At 39.6% G+C, this 20,357-nt stretch overlaps 1 protein-coding gene across 12 annotated transcripts in view; it reads left to right on the top strand.

Annotated features, from left to right (window-relative positions):
• MAGI2 (membrane associated guanylate kinase, WW and PDZ domain containing 2) overlaps positions 1-20,357 on the top strand; it is a 1,194,143-nt gene that overhangs the window by 993,742 nt on the left and 180,044 nt on the right. The window lies entirely within an intron of this gene.

Below are 20,357 nucleotides of genomic sequence, written 5' to 3'. Positions count from 1 at the left end.
CCTCCCTGTAGAACTCACATTTTATGATGGACCACAGGTTCTCTATGGGGTTCAGATCAGGTGAACAAGGGGCCATGTCATTATTTTTTCTTCTTTTAGACCTTTACTGGCCAGCCACGCTGTGGAGTAGTCGGATGCATGTGATGGAGCATTGTCCTGCATGAAAATCATGTTTTTCTTGAACGATACCGACTTCTTCCTGTACCACTGCTTGAAGAAGTGGTCTTCCAGAAACTGGCAGTAGGTCTGGGAGTTGAGCTTCACTCCATCCTCAACCTGAAAAGGTCCCACAAGTTGAGCTTTGATGATACCAGCCCATACCAGTACCCCACCTCCACCTTGCTGGCGTCTGAGTCGGAGTGGAGCTCTCTGCCCTTTACTGATCCAGCCTCTGGCCCATCCATCTGGTCCATCAAGAGTCACTCTCATTTTATCAGTCCATAAAACCTTTGAAAAATCAGTCTTAAGATATTTCTTGGCCCATTCTTGACGTTTTATCTTATGTTTCTTGTTCAAAGGTGGTCCTTTTTCAGCCTTCCTTACCTTGGCCATGTCCCTGAGTATCACACACCTTGTGCTTTTTGATACTCCAGTAACGTTGCAGCTCTGACATATGGCAAAACTGGTGGTGAATGGCATCTTGGCAGCTTCACGCTTGATTTTCCTCAATTCATGGGCAGTTATTTTGCGCCTTTTTTGGCCAACACGCTTCTTGCGACCCTGTTGGCTATTTGCCATGAAACGCTTGATTGTTTGGTGATCACGCTTCAAAAGTTTGGAAATTTCAAGACTGCTGCATCCCTCTGCAAGACATCTCACAATTTTGGACTTTTCAGAGCCCTTCAAATCTCTGTTCTGACCCATTTTGCCAAAGGAAAGTAAGTTGCCTAATAATTAAGCACACCTTATATAGGGTGCTGATGTCATTAGTTAACACCCCTCCTCATTACAGAGATGCACATCACCAGATTTACTTAATTGGTAGTTCGCTCTCAAGCCTATGCAGCTTGGAGTAGGACAACATGTATAAAAAGTATCATGTGCTCAAAATACTCATTTGCCTAATAATTCGGCACACAGTGTACATACCTCATCGCTCACCATCCGCTCCTCTTCTTCCCTTACCATGAAGTGGGGGCATCATTTTTGGCCTCTTCAATCAAGGTCATGGCTCTATTAGGCCTCTCATCACTACACATGCAATGCTGTTGTGACATACATTGTGATATTATTGTCCGAGTGACAGCACAGCACACAGTGACTTCAGAGGTCTTGTTCAAGCCAGAAGCTGCAGCCTAGAATGAAAAGGCCGAAGGGGGTGCCCAGGGGAAGGAAAAGAGAAGAGGCATTGATACTTGACGGCGAGACAGTTGAGTGGTGAGATGAAAATCCTTTTCTTTCTTTTCAACTGTTTGTTTTGTTGTCTTCAGTTTCCATCAAGTAACTTCACTGTAAATCGAATTTCCCAGTGTGAATTGGAGAATTTGAATATTGGCAGATTCAGTCATCTCTAGTCTTTACACTAACTTGCCTGTACTGCAGATTGCTCAAAAATCCACTCTATGCTTGGAGCTCCTGCATGAGTATGCGCACACTTTGGAGTTTGGGCTCAACAGAAAGTATAGACTTTCTACTGAGCTCATACACCGATCTGTGTATGCATTCATTCAGGATTTCAGTGCTTTTTTCTCATGAATAGAATGCTGCAGAGTGAATTTTTGAGCGTTCAAGTTCCAGCTTGACCAATCTGCAGGTCAAGTAAGTTGAGGTAAAGTGGTTTAAAAAAAAAAAAGAAGAGTATTTTACTAGTTTTGACATGTTAAACTGGCCACATCATGAAATAGTAGTTGTAGTGCTTCATAAAACTTTTTTAGATTCCATCTTCCACTAAGCCCAAGGGGGCATTATCAGTAATTCTTCTCTGGAGGGTGTACTTTTTACCCTTCATGACATTGACCAATCATAAGCAGGAGGCATCATGCAGGAGAAAAACGAACAGGACAAACCTCCAAAAAAACTTAGAACAGGTTATTTCTGTGTTTTAAAATTAATGACAGACTGCTCTCTTCACTGATCTCTGCTCCACCAGTGTAGAGTACAACAGAGCTATGTGTCATTACAAACACCGCTAGCAGTTTTCATCCTGGGGCATTCAGTGGGAAGGAGGGTTAGTACAAAGCTGACAGTGCTCTAAGATGGAAACTGCAAAAGATCAAAAGATGTTTATACTGACACAAAATTCTGCCATGCTCCCCATCCCTGACAGACTGCTGTGAGGTGAAAGCTGGTAAAGGTGTTTGTAATGACAGATAGCTCTGCTGTACTCAACACAAGTGGTGTATAGATCAGTGAGGAGACTAGAGCTGTGTATCTTTACATGTCTCACACAGAAAAGGCTTGGTCAAATCTAGTCCCCCCAAAAAACTAATCTCTGGTAATGCTCTCTTGGGTTTAGCATAGATTAGACTTTAAATTTTGCAAGCTAATATCTCCGCAGTGTAGATCAGACATAAGAAAAACTGTTTTATTCAGCTCTGCAGCTACTAGTCTATGATGTGGCCAGTTTAACATGGTAAAACAGGTGAGGTCCTCATTTTAAGAATAAATATTTGGGCTGTCTTCCTTTCCACAACTTAGTGATATTCTATTATTCTGCACAATCATTTGTTGATGGAATTTAAGAAATGTAAATGCAGTTTGACTCCAGTATTATTACTTAGCTCAGATTAATTAGTTCTCTTTTTGCACTTGAGGCTGGAAATCTAATTTTATTCCTAAAAAGATTTTATCTTTTTGGTGTAATAAATTTCAGTGTGTCTGGTTATGAAGACCAGAGCTCAATAATTACTGCTCATCATCAGCATCCTGGGTCCTATCACTGACTTAAGGATGAGCTGATTTGTGACATAAGAAAAGTAGTACTTTCAGTAAGTGTAATTTATGTAAGTGTATCCAGTTTTTCACAGCCTTTTGGTTGTGAATGATGGGATTTAACAAAAGGTCTTAAATTCAGAATATCATGGGCACTACAGCAGCCAACAGTTACTGTCCAATTTTAAGTGTATAGAACGTGTGAATCACTGTACTGGCACTAAGCACAATGGTATCACAAATCAGTTGAAGTCTTACCCATTTGGTGTGATAAAAATGTCCAATGCTTCATCAATGTCAAATAAAGTCATTCACTTGTATAAAGGGAATGTATCATCAAATTTTTTTCTCAACAATTGAAAAATGTAAAGTAATATATACATACTAGATGGTGGCCCGATTCTAACGCATCGGGTATTCTAGAATATGTATGCGGCCTACTGGGCGCGACTAATCAGCGAAGCAGTGTTTAAATGGGTTGTGCACTACTTTAAATTAACCCCCAATGTATCCCCCCGGGGCCCCTAATGAATTTTGAAATTACGTCATGTTGTCAATACTGCTTGTGACAACATCGCTGACCACGCGGCAAGTGTGAAGGGAGGACCGGGGAGCGAGGCTGCCGGTCGGGGTACTTCTGCTGCGAGCAGCTGGGAGATGACCGGCTAGCACCGGTCATCTCTCTGCTGCGCCGCCGCTGATCTCCCGACGGTGGCCTGCGTGTTTCAAATCCGGCGGCAATTCGCGGCCGGGCTGCGCCAGTCACTGATTGGTCGCACTCACCCGGCCGTGACCAATCAGCGAAGCGTGTTTCAAATCTGGTGCCAATTCGGAGCCAGACTGCGCTCGTTGCTGATTGGTGGCGGCCGCCGGCCACGACCAATCAGGACAGCGGTGTTTTAAATTTCGCGCCAATATCGCCGAGTTAGTGAGGACCGGAGAGCGGCGCTGCCTGTGCGGGTACTTCTGCTGCGAGCAGCCGGGAGATGACCGGCTAGGGCCGGTCATCTTCCGGCTGCATCGCCGCTGACCTCCATGCGGCTACCGTCAGGAGATCAGCAGCTAGGGCCGCTGATCTCCCGACGGCAGGTGTGAAGGTAGGACTGGGGAGTGGTGCTGCCTAGGCCTTCCGGTCGGGGTACTTCTGCTGCCAGCAGCCGGGAGATGACCAGCTAGCGCCGGTCATCTCCCGGCTGCATCACCGCTGACCTCTGTGCGGCAGATGAGCCGCTAACGGCTGCCATCTTGTTCTGAAATGCCGCGTCGCTGATTGGCCGCGGCCCGACCAATCAGCGACGCGGGATTTTCTGGACGGACAGACAGATGGGATAAGCCGATTATATAGTAGATAGTAGGGATTCACTCTCTCTGGTAGACATTAGGCCTTAGGTAGCATAACATTCACCCAGGCAATGCATTTTTGGTCCAAACACATGCAGTTTTTATTTCTTTCCATAGGTTACAGAGCACCAAAACAACAAAATCATAAACACAAATTCCTAGCCTTGTCCATATGCAGATTTCCAACTTTTAAACACTAGGGGGAGCAGCTGATAACATTTGTCATAAAAAGCAAGTGCAGTTTTAGCTCACATAACTGCAGTAATATGAGTAATATGTCTGCTGTCATTCCTCCCCATCTTTGGTGTTCGCAAAAGGAAGGAAGGAGGATACATTTTAGGATCATTGTGCAGCTCCATTTTGTTAATGATTTTAGCGTAATATTATTATTATTTATTTATGTAGCGCCATTGATTTCATGGTGCTGTACATGAGAAGGGATTACATACAAAATACTGATATCACTCACAGTAAACAAACTAACAATGATAGACTGGTACAGAGGGAAGAGGACCCTGCCGTTGCGGGCTTACATTCTGCAGGATGTTGGGGGGTTGCAGTAGCTCCGGTGGTGTTGAGTTGGTAACGTGGTTATTGCAAGTTGTAAGCTTTCTTTAAGAGATGGGTTTTCAGGTTCCATCTGAAGGATCCAAATGTGGTGGCTAATCGGATCTGTTAGGGCACAGAATTCGAGGATGGGGGATATTCGGGAGAAGTCTTGGGGAGAGAAGAAGGTCTTGGGAGATTACGTGAGGGAAGATATCAGGAGATGTACGGAGGAGAAAGGTTATGGATGGCTTTATAGGTCAGTGTTAGTAGTTTGAACTGGATATGTTGGGGAATTCGGAGCCAATGAAGGGATTTGCAGAGGGAAGAAGCTGAGGAGTAGTGAGGCAAGAGATGAATTAGTCGGGCAGCAGAGTTAAGGATGGACTGGAGACATGCGATACTGTTAACAGGTAGGCCACAGAGGAGGATGTTGCAGTAGTCAAGGTGGGAGATGATGAGGGCATTCACAAGCAGTTTAATAGATTGAGGGTTTAGGAAAGGACGGATTCTGGAAATATTTTTAATCTGGAGTCGACAGGAGGTGGACTGAGATATGTACATTGTCACTGAGAATGGCTGACTGTGCCGATTCTGGATTTCTTGCTAACTGAAGCAAAAATGAAAATGGCATCAGTTCCCTACAGAGCAATATAAACTTGAAGTGAATAAACCAGATTCCTCCATTTTTTGGGGTTAATTTTTCAAATTCAGTATTTATTCAAAGATTTTAACATTTTCAACACAAAAGGTAAAATAATAATCAGATGGCAACAAATATATCATTGTAGGTGAAGTGGCATAACGAATATAGTACAATAGGGTTGGGGGGTAAGGGAGAGTATTACATCAATATCAATATTCTAATGAAGTGATTGTTATTCTATGCGGGTGAGAGCAAACCAAAGCGGTGCAAAAGTTGGCAAAACATGGTCACGTCCTAGATAAAATGGCAAGGGAAGTAGTGATGATCGAGCATGCTCATTGCTCGAGATTTACGAGCATGCTCGGGCAAGCACCTATTATCTTCAGCTTGATCGGGGGTTAAGTCTTCGTCGCTCTGTGAACATGATTTGCGACTGTTTGACAGTTTTAATACATGTGAGGAATGCCTGTTTTTCCAACATGTATTAAAGCTGTCAAACAGTCGCAAATCATTTTCATGGTGCGATGAAAACATAACCCCCAAGCACGCTGAAGATAATAGGTGCTTGCCCGAGCATGCTCGTAAATCTCGAGCAACGAGCATGCTCGATCATCACTAAAGGGAAGTCAGTTTGGGGTGAGACAGTATGCATCAGATTCTTGAAATTCAATCCAGTCCTTCCATATCACACAATACTTATCAAGTCTGTAGGTGATAGAGCAATCAGGTGATCCATCCTATTAAGAAACAAAACCTCAGAGAACCACTCATCCAAGGTAGGTGGAGAGTGCTTTTCCAGTGGCCAGGGATAAAATTTTTGGCTGCATGTACTTTGAGAAACTTCTTGGAAACATAGGAGGCAAAAGGGCCTCGGGGGAGTTGGGAACATATAGGCCAGTTGTCTTCTGGACAAAAAGGGTCTACCTGGGTCCAAAAATTTTTTATTATAGGACAACCCCATGATATATGTGTGTCATCGCCATCTCTCCGACTCCACACCTTCAACATCTGTCCGATACCGCAGAGTATCATCTATGTAGTACTGCCGGTACACAGTACCATCTAGAAATAATCTTAAAGGAAATCTACTGAGCCTTAGTTGCAATTGAAGCCTTATTGGCTAGTAGGAAACATTTAGCTCATTGCGAATCTTTAAAAGACTTTCTCATTTCTTTTTCCCGTGCAGAACAATATTGTCACCAGATGCCTGGGCAATGGAATGGGCAGGAGATGATGACAAGACATACATTCTCAAAGTCTGTAAGATTCCTAGGGAGCTGTATATTTTTCTTTATTTTTAGATAGAAGTTTTGTAGTTTTTATTCATAATTGGCTCTTGGAGGAATGGGCCTACCCTGAAATATCTCATTGAGGGAGATTTAAGGAGGTGTTGGATAGAACATGGTGAAGTGAATAGGATGATATTTGTTTCTTCCCAGAAATCAGTTAGTAGATGAGCCTGGAGGTACAGTCAGTTATCTGAGACTGGGAATAGTGGACCTGTGGTGTCAATTAGAGAGACATTCGTACTGCTAAATTTCAAGCCAGAACAGACTAGTGGAACAGGTACTATATATTTAAGGGAAAGCGTAGTAGAGTATGGACACCCAGGAAGAGATTTAAGTGACTTTGGGCAGATAGACTTTGCATTCTAGACCCAAAGTTTACCATGCTATTGGTGGAAAAACATCTAGTATTCTGGCATGGACTTCTGCCATATAGTATTTTCTACAGTCTGGGAGACCAAGGCCACACTTGTATTTGGATCTGTTTAAGATATCACCACGAAAGCATGGACGCCCACTTTCCCATATGACTTTACAGAAACTACTGCGTATACTTTGACAGAAGTTTAGGGGTATTTTTATAGATATGGTCTGGAAGAGCGATACTAAAAATGAACATTTTGTCTAGACTTTTATATCTACTCTGCCAAATCAAGAGAAGTACCTCACAGTTCATGAATTTAGGTCTGTATGAATTTTTCCCAATAAAGGTTTAAAATTCAGGTCAAATAAGCGAATGAGATCTCTATGGGTATATGAATTCCCAGATATTTTATGCCCTGAGTTGGCAAGGAGAAAGAGAAATTGGATTGTCTGTGTAGCGTTAAATAGGGAAACCTTAAGGGATTCAGATTTAGATTTGTTAATCTTAAAATTCAACCAAGAACCAAAATGATCTAGTTCTGCCATGATAGAAGGTGATGGATATGTGTAATTGGGTAATATATAGCATCGCCTACAAAAGCAGAGCATTTATATTCTGTCTGCCCTAAAGTGATTCCTTTAATATCAGGAGTTTTACAGATAGATTATAGAAAATGCTCTATTACAAGGATGTACATTTGGGGTTAATTTTATTTACGGTGTTCATTGTATGATAAAAATGACATGGTAACATGATTTTCCAGATAAATATGATTACAGAGATACCAGACTTCTATTGATTTTATTTTTATTATTTAATGCTGAAAAAAAAAGTTTCAAATAAAAATTTGGGGTTTGTGGCACCTTTTTATGAGGCCTGTTTTTGCTTTTATTTTTCTGTCCGTGAAGATATGTTAGGGCTTGTTTTCTCTCTGTGCTATTGCCCCTCTGTTCTCATCTGTGGGAATCTCGTACTAAGGAATCCTGGAGAGATGGCAAGACAATGCATATTCATCTTTTTATTACAACATTTTTTGAATTGTATTGTCTTTTTTGCCATTATTCAGTTCTGAGCCTTTAGACACTCCAGTGACAGCTTTTCTTGAAATATAGGAATTAATAATTAATTTTTGCGCACTGACACAATGGAGAAGATGGAGAAATTTTGTTCCCCATCTTCTCCTCACAGTGTGCTCCGATTCTCTCTCGGATGAGAGATTTATGGCCGTCTGACCCTAGCCTTAACCCCTTTACGACCAATGACAAACATAGCAAGTCATCAGTGGGTGTCAGTTCCCGCATCATGGCGTGCTATGTCGGTCATAGATTAGAACTGTCACTGTGTGTAAGCGCACAGTGACAGTTGCATGCCAACAGCTATCACTGACAGCTGAACATCACGGGAAGAGCTGCGGGGCCCCATGTCACTCGTCCCTGCACTCAGATCACTGTGATCGGTCAGTCAATATGACTGAATAAAAATGTTAAGTTTGAAAACTTCAAAATTCACATTTTTTGTCAAATTTTCGATAATTTCATAAATAAATGCAGATGATATCAACCAAAAATTACCTCTAACATGAAGTACAACATGTAATGAAAAACAATCTCAGAATCAATGGGATGTGTGTTTTAGAGTTATTACCATATAAAGTGACTGGTCAAATTTGGAAAATGAGGCTCGGTCATTAACGTACCAAGTGGCTCGGTCCTTTAAGGGGTTTAACAAATGAAGTGAATTGCAATTATCATCTCTTTGAAATGGCTTCTGTAAATAGGAGGGATATATAAGGTGGACAGTTAATAGCCAGTTTTTGAAGGAAATGTAGTAAACTGTTCTGCTTTGACAAGGGCCATGCTTCAGGGTATCTCCAAAATAGCAGGTGGTTAATACAGTATCTACCAAAAAGGTCTAAGGAAGAGCAAGCAATGAGCCGTGTGCCCCAAATCATCAGATCCCACAGAGGAGCTACTGTAGCTGCACTGCTTGGATACCACAAAGGAACCCTACACCGTATTAGTTTTAATGTTATGGCTGATCATTGTATATAGAAATATATTCAGATTCCCTCACTTTTCAATAATTTTATATACAGTCAAAATGGCTATTCAGTATGCCTGGATTAACACTGTATTGAGGTGGATAATAATATATATTATCTTCATACCCGCTGTATGAACATCGGGTTTTCACATTCTTCCCACAATGTAAGTTTTTATTCTTGGAAATCATATTTGGCATTATTTACAAATTTCACGCTGTGATGATATTCCCTATACATGCCATATATTTATTTCTCACATGTAAGGTGTATTCCACTGTCTGAGACATTGACATATGCCAATTTCACTCGTATAGCACGTGAAGAGGAAATCTGTCACCAGTGTATAGGGGAACGCAAGTGAGCGTGCGCTGCCTTCCAATGACACATGCTGTTAAACCAAGTACTGGCACGTTGAAAAGTTGGAGCCGTGGGGAGAAATAGCAATTGTTCCAATTCTGTCTTCATTTACACTTGGGAAGTTTTCAGCTGGATTACTGCCAAGCATGATAATATTTCATTAGAGAAGGGAAAAGAAGTAGACGTTATGTCTTTGTTATTTTGGCTTCATTTCCACAATGTGGACAAGAACCCGTGAAAGCAATGATAAAGGGTATTAAGATGTTTTGTATACTAATATATCATTATCATTCAGATATTCTGTCTTTTCCAGTCGGCATGTGTTAGATTTAACGACTTTTTGAGCGAAATTTATTTTCTATATTGTCTTCTACAAATGTGAACAGACCGTTGATCATTGTCTATATTGATTTGGGCTGCTGTTTTTGCCACATCATTGATTTTTTGTTTGCTTTTTTTGTTTCTTCATGATGATGAAAGCTAGATTCAGGTATGATCAGTTTAAATGCATATGAGATTTTTTGTTTAATTGCTGGATCCTTTATGTCTGCGGAGGATGTAGATTAACCCCTTACTGCTGCAGATATTTTTTTGTTTTTGCATTTTGAGTTTTTTGTTCCCTTTTCTTCCAGGAGCCAGAACATTATTTTTGCAACCATATGAAGAGTTGTTTTTTGTGGGATGAATTGTAGTTTTGACACCATTTACTTTACGATACAATCTACTGAAAGACAGAAAACAAAATTCCAAGTGGAGTGATATGGTGAAAAGAAATTCAATTCCGCCAGTGATATTTATGCTTTGTTTTCATAGCGTTCATTGTGCGATTAAAAATGACTAGACAGCCCAACATGATTATTCAGGTGTTTTACTATTACTGTTACCAAACTTGTGTGTTTTTTTAATTAAAAGATGAAGAAAAATCATAACCCCAAGTAAAATCAAAAAAAAAAAATGTTGATTTGTCTCACCATTTTCTGAGATCCATAACTTTTTATTTTTCCTTTTTTATGGATTTCGGGTTTTTTTGCATGGTACTATTTTGGGGAAAATACAACATTTGGATTTTTTTCCAAACATATAAAGGGTATGTTTTTTGTGGGATGAGTTGTAGTTTTGAATGACACCATTTATTTTACCCTATATTGTACTGAAAATACAGGAAAAAAAAAATTACCAGTGGGATGAAATGGTGAGAAAATGTCTGACTTAGTATTTTGAGCTTTGTTTTTATGGTGTTCATTACATGGAAACATATCTATGGACAAGGAGATATCAAATTTGTATAGATTTTATGTTTTTTAAGTGGTGGAAAAAATGAAAACATTTTTTGTTCTTTCGTTACTTTCCGAGACCCGTAATGTTTTTATTTTCCCGTCAAAAGGCCTTGTTTTTTTGCATGATGAACTGACTTTCTCTTATTCATATCATTTGTGGTTAGATACAATGTTTTGATCACTTCTTTTTGTATTTTTAGGGACATGTGGTGCCCAAAAAAATACAATTCTGACCTTAAAAATTTTTTCTACAGTGCTAACTATATGGGTAAATTAATTTTAGATTTTGATATATTGGACTTTTACAGGTGCAATAATAACCGATATGTTTTTTTTTTTAAATTGCTTTATTTTTATTGATGGTGATTAAAATTGTATAATTTTATTTTTTTACCCTTATTTTTAGCGCACTCAGGGTACTTGAAACTGTGATTGTCCAACCGCTTACAGTATATACTGCAATACCATAGTATTGCAGTATATTATGTAAATCTTGGTTTCCTGTGAAGCTCAATTTATGGCTAAGCTTCACAAAATATTAAGATAGCAGCAACTTTGGCCTTCAGCATGCTGCCATAATAAGCCATCAGTTCTCCGTGATGGCATAGCAGGGCATCGATGGATGACAGTGCGCGCAGTCATGCCATTTAAATGCAACAGCCAGAGATTGACAAGGGCAGTTAGCAGCGGGTGGCGCTCAACTTTAGCCCCAGCTGTTTAACATGGATGCCTGCTATTTAGTTTAGTCGGCATCTACCACGTGACGTGTGGAATGGGATCAACTTGAAAGCCCTCTCCAAATATCCTGACCCACTCCGTAAGGGATATATCTGTCATGGGGCATGAAGGGGTTAAAGAAAAATGTAATGGTTTTCTTTTACCCTCTTCCAGGAGACATAAACCTGCTTCATTATCAGAGTATATAGTGAAAATAATAGTAGTCTATGAAGCCCTGCATGTAGCCAAAATGGCGACAACGGCGGCCTTCATCAGGCTGTTTGCTGCCATGACAACCCATCAGCATCCTGTAATCATATCTTGGAAGGGTACAATCCAATCTGTCTACTTAAAAGCTGCTGTCAAAGATTTCTACTGACTGTTAAATTCATACACCACTCTAATTCTAATGTTCTGTTGGATCTAACAATGACTTCCAAGTATAAAAACCTCTTAGGCTCATACAGCTATGACAATGGAAAAATAGGAGTTATGGCTTTTAGATTGCAGAGCTGTAAGAAATGTTAAAGAAAATATTATGTCTCTAAGGCCCCAAAAGATTTGTGTCTGTAAGCTTAATTCTCACGTCTCCATTTGGCGGTCTGAAACGCAATGCATGTACTTGAAGTCTTCGGACATAAATTCAGCAGCCTCATAGCCACATATAAGGCTAACGAGGTTGGTCAGGGGCCCTGTGGCCAATCTGTGCATCACTGTTCTTTTGGACCATGAAACATGAATGTGTGAATCTGTCCTAAGGGTTTGGGGTGAGACTACACAGACAGTTGGACTTGTGCATCCAAAATTCCTTCCACTCATTGCCAATGGCTGCATGATTTTGAAACAAAATTGTGTAGCCTATGGGAAGATTTTCATTCATGAGCAGCCAGTTATCTTTATCATTTGCCCATTGATGGCCATCTTCCATTATAATGTCCTTTTCGTAGTTTTAGCTTTCATAATATACATAGGCTCATACTACGTACTAGATGCAGTCAGATCAGCTACAACATTTTCAATACAAATCCGTGCATTTATAACAAAGAGCCTATAAAAAGACACTGCCCACCAACAGTGCAAGCAATATTGGTGCCAAACACAGCAACTGATGGCACCCCATTACTGTAGCAGTTATTGTGAATTTATAACACACAGGGGTGTACATAGGACTTCTGCTATTGGGGCCTATAATTTCTAATTACCCCCTCCACAAAGAAAAAATTAATATTCAGCGGGGTCACAGAACAGCATTGCTCACATCTTTGCAGCCATTACAAAGTAGTTTCCTTCCATTAAAGCCCCTTAAGTGGTCCTTCGCATTAAGATACTTTATGGAGGCCATGAAATGGGTATGATGCCAACAAAAGTGGCAACTCCAAGCACAATGATACCCCCCTGTGAATTCCTACACATTGCCCTCCACGCACACAATTTGATGACCCTACATTACTCCCCACTCACTTAGTATGATACCACACAGTGTCCTCAACACAGTATAATGGCCCCGACACAACCCTCCATACAATATAATGGCCCTCCATACAAAATAACAACCCTTACACCCCTCCACACAGTATAATGGCCCATATACAACCTTATACACAGTATAATGGACCGAAAACTGCCCTCTAAAGTGTAAAATGGTATGCACACAATATCATGGACCCCATTAGTCCTTCTAACAGTATAATGGTCCACACACAGCCCCGAACAGTATACATGCCCATACATAGCCCTCCAAACAGTATAATGGATCCCACGTAGCCCTCCAAACAGTATAATGGCCTCTACTTAGCCCTCCAAACAGAATATTGACCCCCATATAGCCCTCCAAATAGCAAAATTGGCTCCCACACAGCCCTCTAAACTGTGTTCGGGCTCTTGCATAACCCTGCAAACTATATAGTGGTCCCCTACATCTCCCGATGCGCAAGTCTCTACAGCGAGTGTTCTGAAGCTCTGCACTGCTCAGCATACTGGGCGCAATGTAGTGATGTCATCATGCCTGATGCGCTGAAACGCCAGAGCTCAAACGCGCAGGGAGAATGATGGAGGAGAGAGCGGGTGGCTCCCTCTTCCATCATTGCTTTCAACTGTATCGGTATTTTGGATGCAAATACAGTTGTAATTGCAACACCAGGCGGGGGGGACCGGGTCCTGCTGCATAGCGGCCACGCATTCTGCCACTTTTAGTGGTACACCATTGATAAAACAGCATGCCACATGCAGGAGCATAATAAAATACGACAAAATCCAACACACGGGGGAGTGTGCCAGTAATTGCACAGTCCTGCTGGAGACGGCTAGATTTCTTTCTTTTTTTAGCACTTGATGTGTTAAAGAAAAGAGGAGTAAAGTAAATATTTAAAAAATAACAGCTACTGGCAGCAATTGAACTATATGCAAAACCATTTTCCTGAGTGCACATTTTTAGAGATGATAAAAGTGAAGCGTGTCACTTCTGTTCTGCTTCATGCACTGCAGTTACTTTGTTGCTACAGAAGAGACAAAAAAAAACAACCCATAATCGGCTCCATCAGTATTCAAAGCTTTGAAATGTGTTTGGAAGCATCAAGCTACTAACTGTAGCATCTCCACTAATCACGGTTAGCTGCATCACCTCGTCAGACTGTAGTTGCTCTGACGACGTGTTGGTGCATATAAGATGTTGTCTTCAGTCATTTGGAGACGGGGCCTTGACAAGTGAGCTACTGGCGTGGACCCGAAATTGTAAGATGTGCTGAAGGATATTTATATCTTTTGCTTCGTTCACTGTGTACCTATTCCATTTGTCACTTTGTCATCGTTGTGTGTTTGCATTGAGCTATTCTTCTTTCTGTTACATTGTGACCGCGGCTCGCGTGTGCTGAGCTATGAATTGTACAGACGTGTGTAATCCTGTGATGGAGAAAATAATTTGGGTTGATTAAGAGCTTGAATGAGCTTCGTAATGACGGTTTCTTCTCTTGGTTTTATTTGACATTCACAATGTGAGGACATATTGAGATAAGTAGCGTGCCCATTGATGTGGAAATGTGTGCACTACATTGTACTCAATTAGCTGCGCTTTACCAATAGAAAATATGTGGATCTCTATACTCTGCCGTCTCCTGAGCAGAGGTGACTGACTACAATTTATTCTTTGCTACCTAATTAAAAATGATCGCATACATGACCATAGCTGTTACTTTTCCTAACTTCAGTCAATTTGATATGTCAGAACGACATTTTCTATTGATATCATTTTATGCTGTAAAGTATGGTAATTAACGGATGTTGTGCAAAGTAATGAATCGTTTTTATAATATACTTGCTGCATAATAATTTTTGGGATATAGCCCTGTCTTTGACATGGAAGATACCTAGAATCTTAAAAGCTTTGCTACAGCTGTAATGTAAAATGTATTTTATCAATGTCATATTTTCTATTCTCTAAGTTTTGTTTTATTTTGCCAAGCAATATTTATAGTTTTATTTATATTAAGCGTTTGATTAGAAATGTAGCTGTTTCTTTTATTATATTGTTTCTTAGTAAAAAAAAAAAAAATTAAGGCATTTTCTCATGATTACAAATATAAGATGCTCATGTCTGGGCAATAGTAAGAATGTCCTCTTGAGGGAGTCATAGCAAGTATGGAACAGCAATATCTACACAAGCCTTTTTATTTTTTGGGGGTTATTGTAAATTTGTTGTCCCTGTTTTAGCAGAACGCATCATAAAACCCCTTTTAAGATATAAACCTACAAAAAAAACTTCAAGGTGCCTTTTTTTGTAAAATATGGAAAATACACAGAATACTTTATTATTGCAGTATTTATGTATTTGATATTCAGTCATTATTAGAGCAAATCACAATGATAAAATGGCTTTACCAAGTTTATGGTGGTTTCTATTTTTTGGTATTGGGGTACACTGAATGTATTATTTCTCTGTGCACTACCAGATATATATTTGTCAGTCCCCCACAGCACTATAGATTTGGTAAAACCTTTTTAGCTTTTTTGTATTGGCATGGTTTGCCCTAATTATTTTTTTATCTTTTTTCAATGTATGTGTTTGACATTGATAGTGCAATAATAAAGTATTCTGTGTATTTTACAAAAAAAATCTTCTCTGAAGCTTTTTTTTTTTTGTAGGATTCTATTTATCCTGAGAACGTGTGTTTTTGAGATTGCCATGAGGACTTTTTTGTAGGTTTGTTGTAACCCCTTTAAAAAAAGTATTTAATAGGTCTAACTGCCGTCCTTTGTAAAATCTGAAATAACACTTGCAAGGATGTTAAGTACTTGTTTAATAATGGAAATGCTTAAAGGGAACCTATCGCCAGTTTTTGAGTCTTTCAACAAATTCCACCACCTTTATCTGCTCCTATTATGCATTCCACAGACGTGTCTATCATCTCCTGACTCCCCCTGTACACCACCAAAAATAGCATTTGAAATGCTCCTATGTTGTATTTAAATGAGGATGGTCCAGTCCGATGGGAGTCAACGCTGCAGCGTCTTTGCCTCCTCTTTGCTCCTAGTTGCTGTCCTCTGGCTCTGTTTTGCACCTGTGCAGTAGCATCGCCAGCCCACGCAGGTGCACTTTTGCTCTGCCCTCCTGGGAGCAAAGGAGATCACCGCACATGCACTCAAAGACGTTATTCCAGCTCTGGCAGAAGTGTGCCTGTTCACACCTGCCATGCTACTGCGTAGGTGCGAGATTAAGCTGCATTATGTGGATGACACATCCACATCAATCAGAGCAGCAGGACAGTAATTAGGAGCTGAGAGGAGGCACAGACGCCGGTGCAATGTCGTCCATTGTACCGGACCCTCCTCGTTGAAATACAGCGCGGGAGCAATTCAAATGTTATTTTTGGAGCTACACGGGGGGAGTCAAGAGACAGAATACATGTTTGTGGAATGCAGCACAGGAGCAGATAAAGGTGGTGGCGTTTGTTAAGAGACCCAAAAACTGATGACCGGTTCATTTTAATGTAATTTGGCTCTTAAAGGAGAAGATTTGAAATACCGATATACAGGTGCATCTGTCAAGTCAGCAGTCTTCCCCATGATTGTGGAGCCTACTGAAACAGACTAAGTGACCTTTTCAAACGCATCGGAAGCCTTTGCAGTGTTTTTTTGTTAATTATTCTAATTTACTGAGATAATGACTTTTGTGTTTTTATTGGCTGTAAGCCATAAACATTAACAGAAATAAACACTTGAAATAGATCACTGTGTTTGTAATCACTCTATATAATGAGTTTCACTTTTCGTTTTGAAGAACTGAAATAAATTAACTTTTTGATGATAGTCTAATGTAGTGAGATGCACCTGTAGACTGTTTTGCCAATACCACAACATAATCATGAAAGCCATGACTTTAATGTTTCTAGAAAAGTTGCAACAGCAAATTTGAGGTGTTTTCCTTAAGCAAACATTGATGTTTCCGTAAACCAGTCCCGCTAGACAGTGACAGCTAAAGTTCTGCTGGAAATGCGCAGGAAAATTAAGAATTATTTCTGCTTTATAGGGACAAACCAGCTTTCTAAAGTTAAAGGAGCATTAAACCAAGAAATTAATCTTTAAACAAGAAATCTAATTGCCCTCACTGTTTGCTAGTCTGCAGCATGTTCTATATAAGCCTGAAATAGTCTTGTAAAATGAGTCTTGTAGTAATCCTGCAAAACACAAAGACGTTAATCTCCAGCTGATCATGGAGTATGGCTTAGAAATTATTATTTTTGTTCTAAATCTCTGTTCTCACGTTGCAGCCATGGTCTGTTTAGTGCAATTATGGTAAAACTGCAACGTCTTTGCAGCCATTTTTAAAAATCTTGACAAAAGGTATGTCTGCTCCAAACAAAGAATCAAAAACCGTATTGTGGGCACAATATGTCAATGCAGACTTGTACAGGCAGGAGGACAAGAGAGAGGCAACCACTTGTCTACTCATCTAAGGCCACGGCCCCACTATCAGTATTTGGTCAGTATTCGGTCAGTATTTTTTCTTAGGAGTGGGAGCCAAAACCAGGAGTGGGTGATAAATGCTGAATTGGTGACTTGTTTCTATTATACCTTTTCTCTGATTGTTCCTCACCTGGTTTCTGTAGTCAACTAACATCAGTTGTTGTTTGTGCCTTGTGCTTCTGTTCCGATGAGGACAAAGACATAGTGCAGGGGAATAAGCTGTCAATGACTCTTTCTTTCCTCCTAGTAATATAAATTATACATTTTATGATATATAAATGCTTTCAAAAATAGAAGTGCTAGTAATTTATTTTTTCAGTTAAAATGGAAAGTAAATGATCAAAAGAGAAATCTAAATCCAACCATTGTTTGGTGTGACCACCCTTTGCCTTCCAAACTGCATCAATTCTTCTAGGCACACTTACACACAGTTTTGGAAGGAACTAATCGGAGATCTGTGGATGTAGGCTCTCTCTTTATGTAAACCTAGACAGACTTAATGATGGTGAGATCAGGGCCTCATGAGGGCCATATCATTACTTCCAAGATTCCTTGTTGTTCTTTATGCTTAGAATTGTTCTTATTGACATTGGCTGTACGCTTGTAGTCATTTTTGTTTTGCTGCAGAATAAATTTGAAGCCAATCAGATACTTATCTGATGGTATTACACGATGGAAACGTATCTGCCTGTGTTTCTCAGTGTTTATCCTGATCAAATCCCCAACTCCATTTGCTAAAATGAGGCCTATATTTACAAGCGACCTTCACCATACTTCACTGTTACCTGCAGACACTCATTATTGTATCTGTCCAGGGCACTAACTGCCATTTTTCTGCAACTCAGTTCTAATTTTTTTCATGCGTAGTTGAGTCACTTGTCCTATTTTTAAGTCAAAATGACAGCTTTTAGCTGCAAGACTTTGATGAAGACCACTTCTGTCCAGACTTCTCTAAACAGTAGATCGATGTAGCAGTGTCCCACTGATTGCTGCTAGTTTTGAGTTCTTAGCAAATGGCACTGCTATACATTTTCCAATTTTGAATAGAATTAAGCAAGCACGATGTGTTTTTTAGCTGCTGCACTAGATATCCTTGGTCAACCACTGCGCCTACGATCCTGACCATTGCCGATCTCTTGGTGCTTCTTCAAAAGCCCTTGAGTAGTATATCTTGAAACATCAGTCTGCTTTAAAATATTTGCATGCAAAGACCTTGCTGATGCAGTAAAACTAGCTTGTGTCTTGTTGCTGTGCTCAGTTGTTTCATTGTTCATCTATCATGTCACAGGTCATACACAAAGTCCTGAAAGGGATGATATGGCACTCACAAAGCCCTGATCTCATCATTGTTAAGTACTTCTGGGATTATTGGAGACCGGGTTTGTACAGGGCTACATTCACATAAGTACTTTGGTTAGTTCTCCAAGATGTTTGGAACAACCTCCCTGCCAAGTTCCATCAAAACCTATGTGCAATTGTAACTAGAAGAATTATTACACAAAATATTGATTTCATTTACGGTACATTTTTTTTGTCAATTTACATTTTATTTTCATTTATATAATTAAACTATTAACACTTCTATTTTTTAAAGCAATTTTACATTACATTTTTTTCACACATGCTTAAAACTTTTGCACAGCACTGTGTTTATATCTGTACATACATATAGATATACAGACACTAGCCATACAGGCTCATCAAAAGAGTAACCAGGACTGACGGGAAGTAGGAAATGGTTCTCGGGGCTCTCGTCCGACAGTAATACTGATATGGCCCCTGGATCAGGGCCCTGCAAATCAACTCGCTCATCTCTAATGTATAGGTATTTGTGAATGTAGAATATATAGTTAGTTTGCATCTTGACTCTAATTTAAAACTACATTGACTTGACTTTGTTTTAACAGTTGCTATATTGTAATTTCACATAAACATGTCCATAGAACACAATATATGCTTTACGTGATCATGAATATTTAACATATCACCAGGTAGAAAGTAGACAATTTTTTGCTTTTATTTTATTCTTGCTGCTCCCCCTTTTTTGTGTATTCTTTTTATATCCTCCATACGGTTTGAGAGATATGGGCCATTTTATTAAGTGCTAATTTTTTTTATGAGCAGATAATCTCTTCCAGAACATTTGTTTTATACAGCATTCTAGACGAAATAGTCCATTTAATTTCCACTACTGGCACTTTCCTGTTTTCGTTCACCTTTGGTGTCTCTCTTGTTAATAACCAAATAAATCACCATATATAAGCTCCTATATGTAGTAAGGTTATTTTATGGTGCAACACTATCATTTCTTTATTTTAAAAAGTACTTTGGAGTGTTTGAGAGTTTTGAGGTTTATCAGCAAAGATGACCTCAGTCTTTGAACTTTAGGATCAGTCAAAGTAAGGTTGAGCAAATGTTAATATTTCATTAAAAACAACAACAAAATGAATTATTTTTGCTTCTGTATTGGCCATATTTATTTTTTTCAGTTCAAAGTTATTTCCAAATTTCTATTAATTTTAACCCATATTACCTACATACTGACCAAAGCACTTCATGCCTTTAAAACCACATATGGTGAAGATGAAGTAAGTGAAAAAGTAAGTGAAGCAAGTGCATATAAAATTTTTAAATCTTACCCATTTGAGCCAATGGACATCCAGTTCTGTAAGATTCCGGGGATAGACAGGTCCAATTTTCCTTTTTGTCTGCCCTGTCATGCCCCGTATATTTGCTCTTGCCCTAACAAGGGCAGTATCCAAGTTGGCTCTTATAGTAAACACAGAAAAAAATCCCTCCTGACGTGTTTTTTTTCTCAATAGTGAGATGTTATCAGGGAGTGTTACTCATACAGGGGAAGAGGAAAAAGAGGCATAGGATTCTTCATAGAAAGATTGCCTCCATTCCAATAACGTGCTAAGTGACAAAGAATATGTATGTCCTCTACAGG

This window comes from Phyllobates terribilis, unplaced genomic scaffold (assembly GCF_046119375.1).
Source record: "Phyllobates terribilis strain yellow unplaced genomic scaffold, ASM4611937v1 Scaffold_11__3_contigs__length_659146591, whole genome shotgun sequence".
NCBI classification, from domain to species: Eukaryota; Metazoa; Chordata; class Amphibia; order Anura; family Dendrobatidae; genus Phyllobates; species Phyllobates terribilis.
The sequence above is the reverse complement of the archived record's forward strand: the minus strand, read 5'-3'. Positions and strand labels throughout refer to the sequence as shown.